The sequence below is a fragment of the Patagioenas fasciata genome, unplaced genomic scaffold (genome assembly GCF_037038585.1).
Source record: "Patagioenas fasciata isolate bPatFas1 unplaced genomic scaffold, bPatFas1.hap1 Unplaced_141, whole genome shotgun sequence".
Classification (NCBI taxonomy): Eukaryota; Metazoa; Chordata; class Aves; order Columbiformes; family Columbidae; genus Patagioenas; species Patagioenas fasciata.
This window is the reverse complement of record NW_027288557.1, coordinates 105,326-112,382: the sequence shown is the minus strand read 5'-3', so window position 1 is coordinate 112,382 and position 7,057 is coordinate 105,326.

The following is a 7,057-nucleotide window of genomic DNA, read 5'->3' as shown; positions in this document are numbered from 1 at the left end:
GCCCATCCCAGCTCGAATCCCCCTGCCCCTCTCACCCTGTGCAGCTCTTTGTGCGCTGAGCTCCGCACTCAGCACCAGCGGGTGCGGCTCCTCCTGAGAGGCTGGGGGGAGGGGGCGGGGCCAAGGGCTGGTTTGAGGGGGCGGGGCTGAGGCGGCGAGCTGCGATTGGCCGGCCGGGCCGCAGCGGCCGTTCCCGCCTGAGCCTTGGGGCGGAGCCAGAGCGGGAGTGTGGGGGGCGGCCGGGCCAGGAGCCGCCCGCAGAGCGCCCGGAGAGCGGGCTTCGGGGACTCTGCCCGGGAACGAGCGGCAGGAGGAGAGGAGACGGCCCCAGCGGTACCGGGTGAGCTTCTGGCTGGAGCCTGGGAGCTGTTCCTCCCAGCGAGGGCTGTCGGGCACTGAACGGGCTGCCCAGGGCAGGGCTGGAGCCGCCATCCCTGGAGGGGTTTCCACAGGAGCTCCTGAGGGCCGTGGGCAGTGCCGGGGGGTTGTGCTTGGACTCCAGCACCTTCAAGGTGTTTGACACCCAAAGGGATTCTGTGGCACACTCCATTTTCACATTGCCATGGAGCCCGGAGGTCCCAGCGGGGTTTGGATCAGCGTGTTCTGGAACATTCTCAGTGGTCGGGTCTGTGTGCAGAGTGTGGTGGGAACGAGAAGAGAGGAGATGGAGAGAACAGTGGGGAGGTGGAGGAGCAGGAGTGGAGGTGAATACCAGAGAGAGCGAGTGTGTGCGGATCAGCAGTGATCACCCCAAACCTGCCCCGCAGACACGGCACCCAAAATCCTGCACCCCAAAATACTCTTCCCAAACCCTGCACCCCAGATCCTGACCCCCAGAACCCTCAAACCCCAAATCCTGCACCCTAGATTCTGCATCCCTGTTAACCCTTCACCCCAAAACCCTGCAACACAAAATCCTGCAGCACCAAATCCTGCAACCCCAAATTCGGCCCTACCAAACTCTGCACCCCTAAACCCTATAAGCGAAATCTTGCACCCCCTAAACCTGCCCTCCCAAATCCTAAACCCCCAACAATGCACCCCCAAACCCTGCACCCCAAATCCTGCCCCCCCAGCTTGCACTCTGCACCCCCAAACCGTGCACTCCCAATCCTTGAACGCCCAAGTCCTGCACCCCCACGTCCTTAGTGCCCAAAATGTGTACCCCAGATCCTCCCCACCCAGTCCTGCACCCCTAATATTCCACCCTCTAATAATGCACCCCTAAGCCTCGCACCCTGAAAGCTGCACCCCCAGGTCCTGAGTCCCCAAACCCTGCACCCCCAAATCCCGCGCCCTTAAATCCTGTCCTCTTAAAACCCAGGACCCCCATAGTTTGCCTCCCCAAACCCTGCTCCCCAAACCACTGCACCCCCAAACACAGCACCCCCAGGTCCTGAACACCCAAACCCTGCACCCCAAACCCTGTACCCCCAAAGGCAGCACCCCCAGGTCCTGAGCTCGCAAACTCTGCACCCCAAACCCTGCCATCCCAAACCCTGCACCCATAATTCTGCCTCTCAAACCCTGATCCCTGAAACACTCCACCTCCAAACCCTGCACCCAAAAATCGTTCCCCAACACCCTGCACCCCCTAACCCTGAACCCCAAATACCAAAAACCCTGCACCCCAAGATCCTGCAAGGTTTGGTAACCTTGCACCCTCAAATATTGCACTCCCCAAACCTGCATCCCGAAAGCATTCCTGCCCAAATTCTGTACCCTAAGATCCTGTACCCCCAAAATCCTTCTCCCCAACCCTGCACCCCCAAAAACTCCACCCCCACCACCTGAACCCCCAAACCCTGTACTAAAACCTGCAACCACAGACCTGGCACGCCCAAACTCTGCACCCCAAATCCTCCCTCCCCAAAACCTGCACCCCAAAACCGTACAAGCCTGGATCTTGCACCCCTAAATCTCTGCACTCCACAACCCTGCACCCTCAAATCCCACACCCCTATATCCTGTCCCCCAAACGCATGCACCTCCAAACCCTTGACCCCCAAATCCTGCAACCCTAAGCCAGGCACCCCCAAACCCTTCCCCATTAAACCCTGCACCCCCAATTCCTCCATCCCCACGTCATGAGCCCCCAAACCCTGCTCCCTAAAACTCTGCACCCCCAAACCCTGAATTCCCAGGCCCTGCACCCCAAACTTAGCTGTCAAAACTGTGCACCCAAAATTCTGCCCCCAGCGAACCCTAACCCTGGCTCCCCAAACCCTGCCCCCCAAACCCTGCTTCCCGTTATCCTCCAACCCCACAGCCCAAATCCCCAGTACCAGCAACCCCAAAACCCTGTACCCCCATCCCTGCACCCCAAATCATTTTCCTTCAAATCCTACCTGCAAAACTTGTACACCCCAAGATCCTGCACCCCAAACCCTGTGCCCCAAACACTGCACCCCCAAACCCTGCCCTTCTAGATCCTGCACCCCAATGCCCTGCCCCCCCAGGTTCTGGACCCCCAAAACCTGCTCCCCAAACCCTACCCCCCCTAAACTGTCCACCCCCAAACTCTGCCCTACCGAGCCCTCCACCCCCAAACCCCTGCACACCAAGATCCTGCTGCCCTAAACCCTGCACCCCCTTATCATCCTTCCCTAAACCCTGCACCCCAAACCCTGCACCCCAAACCACTGCACCCCAAACCTGACACCCCAGAACGCTGCAACACCACGTCCTGCCCCCTTAAACTGCACACCCCAGAATTCTGCACCCTAAAGTCCTGCACCCCAAAGCGTGCCCTACCAAAACTTTGTACCCCAACCCCTGCAGCCCCAACCCCGCACCCCCAAACCCTGCACCCCAAATCCTGCACTCCACAATCATACACCCTGAAACACTGAAACCCCAAATCCTACCCCTCAAACACTGCACCCCAAATCCTTCCTCCAGAACACTGCAGCCCTAAACCCTAAATCCCTGCAGCCCCAAATCCCGTCTAACCTTGGACCCCCAAAATCTGCACCCCTAGATCCTTCCCCCCAAGTGAATGCACCCCCAAAACCTGAACTCCAAACCCTGTACCCCAGATCCTGACCCCAAGCCCTGCACCAAAACCCTGCCCCTCAGTCCTGCACCCCCAAATCCTCCACCCCCGATCCTGTCTTCCCAAACCCTGCACCCCAAACTCTGCACCCCCAAATTCGGCCCCACTAAACTCTGCACCCCTAAACCCTACAACTGAAACCTTGCACCCCCTAATCCTGCCCTCCCTACCTTCCTGAACCCCGAAACCTGCACCCCAAACCCTGCATTCCCAAATCCTTCTGTCCTATACCCTACACCCCTAAACCTGCCCCCAAACCCTGCACCCCAAAGAATTCCCTCCCAAACCTTGCACCTCCAAATCCTGCACCTCAAAGGCCTGGAAACCCAAGCCCTTCAACCCCATCCCTGCAACATCAAATCCTGTACCCCAAACCCAGCACCCCAGAATCCTGCACCCCAAATCCTGCCTACCAAACCTTTCACTGCAAACCCCTGCACCCCAAGATTGTGCTGCCCTAAACACTGAACCCCCAAATCCTGCAGCCCCGGATCCTTGCCTCCCAAAACTCTGCACCCCCAAATCCTGCACCCCAAATCTCTCACCCCCACCACCCTGCACTCCCAACCCCTGCACCCCAAAACTCCACACCTCCAAATCCTGAACCCTGAAACCTCGCACCCCCAAATCCTCTGCCCCAGTCCTGTGCACCCCACACTCTGCAACCTTAAATTTCCCCCCAAGCCCCTGCACCCCAAACGCTGCACTCTTAGACCTGACTTCTAAACCCTGCACCCCCAAACAGTGCACCCCCAAATCCTGAACCCCCAGATCCTGAATTCCAGGATCTTGCACCCCCAGACCCTGCACCCCCAAATCAGACACACGAACACCCTGCATCCCCAAATCTTGCACCTCTAAGCCTCCACCCCTTAACACTGCATCCCCAAATCTTTCACCCCAAAACCTCAACCCAGAACCCTGTACCCCAAAACCCTACACCTCCAAATCCTGAACCCTTAAACCCTGCACCCCCAGATCCTCCCCCCAAATGAATGAACCCCCAAAACCTACACCCCCAGATGCTGCTGCCCCATACCCCGCACCCCAAACTCTGCACCCAGAAATCCTGCACTTTCATAACCCTGCACCTCAAATAATTCCCTCGACCCTGCACCCCCAGAACCTGTAACCCCAATCGCTGCACCCCCAGGTCCTGTCCCCACACTCTGCACTGCCAGATCCTGCCCCCCTAAACCCTTAAAGCCCAAATATTGTACCCTCAGATCCTTCCTCAACACCCTGCACCCCCAAATTCCCCACCGAAAACCTGCACCCCCAGATCCTGCACCACCAAGTTCTGTACCCTGAAGCCCTGCATTGAAAATCCTGCCCCCTAACTCTGCACCCCCAAATCCTGCACCCCCAAATCCTGCATCCCTAAACCCTGCACCCCCAAATCCTTCAACCCCCAAAGCCAATGCACTGCCAAACCCTGGACCCCCAGATACTGCACCCCAGAACCCTGCACGTTGAAATCCTGCACCCCCAAACCCTGCAGCCCAGAACCCTATACCCGATATCCTGCCGCCCCACAACTTGCACCCCCCAAACCTGCAACCCCAGATACTGCACCCCAAATCCTGCATCTTGAAACCCTGCACCCCTAAATCCTTCCTCCCAAGCCATGAATCCCCAAAACCTGTAATACCAAATCCTGCACCCCCAAATCCTGCACCCCAAAATCGTTGCCCCAAACCATTCGCCCCCGAATCTTTTATGTCCAAACCTGTCCCCCAAAACCTTGCACCCCTGAACTCTGCTCCCCCAAAGCCGGCCTGCGAAACCTTGTCAACCAATTCCATCACCCCCAGATCCTGCTCCCCAAACCCTGCACCCAAAATCCTGCCCCACAAACCCTGCGCCCTCAGATCCTTCCTTACCCAACCCTGCACCCCCAAATCCTCCAACCCCCAAATCCTCCATCCCCCAAGTCCTGAACCCTGCACCCCCATCTCCTCACCCCAAAGCCCTGCACCCCCAAATCCTGCCTCTAAACCCTGAACAACAAGGTTCTGCACCCCAAACGCTGCTCCCCCATATCCTGCTCCCCAGATCCTGCACCCCAGAATCCTGCACCCCCATACTGTGATCCCTGCACCCTGCACCCCCAGATCCTTCCCTCCTAAAACCCATAGCCCCATAACCCTGCACCCCAAAACGCTGCACCTCCAGATCGTGAACCTTTAAACCCTGCACCCCAAATCCTTCCTCCCCAAAACCTGCACCCCAAAACCCTACAATCCCAGATCTTGCACCTGCAAATCTCTGCACTCCACAACCCTGCACCCTCAAATCCTGCACCTGTATATCCTGCCCCCCAAAACCCTGGCACCTCCAAACCCTTGACCCCCAAATCCTGCAACCCTAAACCAGGCACCCCAAACCCTTCCCCACCAAACCCTGCACCCCTCAGACCCTGAAACCCAAATCCCTCTCCCAAAGCCCCTGCACCACTTAAATCCTGTACCCCTGAAATCCTGTTCCCTAAGACCCTGCACCCCAAAATACTGCACCCCAACCCCTGCAGGCCAACCCCGGCACCCCAGAGCCCTTCAACGCAAAATCCTGCACCCCCAGTTCTGAACATGCAAAACCTGCCCCCTAAACCCTGCACCCCAAAACCTGCCCCCTAACACTGCACCCCAAAGCCCAGCACCCCAAAATCCTTCCCCCCCAGTTTCTAAAGACATGAAACCTGCACCCCGATAACCTCACCCTAAAGCCCTGCACCTCCAAATCCTGCCCTACCAAAGCCTTCAGCCCTGCACCCCAAGATCCTCCTACCCTAAACCCCCAACACCCTGCACCCATAAATCCTGGAACCAAACCTTGCACTACAAACCCCTACACCCCCAAATCCTTCCCCCCTAACCCTGCACCCTGAAACCCTTCAACCCCAGATCATACACCCCCAAACCCTGCACCCCGAAAGCATTCACCCCCTAACACTGCACCCCCAAATCCTGGAACCCCGAATCTTGAAATCTCAAACCCTGCACTGCAACACCTTGCGCTTCCGAACCCTGCACCCCCAAACCTTGCACCCCCAGATTCTGCACCCCAAAACCCGGCACCCCAGACCCCTGCACACCTAAGTTCTGCACCTCCAGGCTCTACACGTGTGGACCCTGTACCCCCAAACCCTGCATACACAAAACCTGACCTTGGAAATCCTGCACCCCCAAATCCTCCAGCCCCACGTCCTGAACTCCCAAAGCCTGTACCCCTAAAACCTGCAACCACAAACCTGGCACCTCCAAACTCTGCACCCCAAATCTTCCCTCCCCAAAACGTGCACCCCAAAACCATACAAGCCCATATCTTGCACCCCTAAATCTCTGCACTCCACAACCCTGCACCCTCAAATCCTGCACCCCTATATCCTGCCCCCCAAAACCCTGCACCTCCAAACCCTTGACCCCCAAATCCTGCAACCCTAAACCAGGCACCCCAAACCCTTCCCCACCAAACCCTGCACCCCCAGTTCCTCCATCCCCACGTCATGAACTCCCAAACCCTGCTCCCCAAAACTCTTCACCCCCAAAGCCTGAATTCCCAACCCCTGCACCCCAAACTTAGCTGTCAAAACTGTGCTTCCCAAAATTCTGCCTCCTCAAGCCTGGCCCCACAGAACCCTGACCCTCACCCTGGCTCCCCAAACCCTGCACCCCAAACCCTGCACCCCCAAATCATTTTCCTTCAAATCCTGCATCCAAAACTCGTACACCCCAAGATCATGCACCCCCAAGTCCTGAAACTTCAAACCCTGCACCCTCAGATCCTTCCTTACCCAACCCTGCACCCCCAAACACTGCACCCTAAATCCGGCTTCCCCAAACCGTGCACCCCAAAATCAAGGCCCCTCAAACTTGATTCAAAAATCTGCACCACAAAACCCTGCCCCCCCAGTTCCTAAAGACATGGAACCTGCACCCCCAAAGCCTCACCCTAAAGCCCTGCACCCCCAAATCCGGCCCTACCAAACCCTTCAGCCCTGCA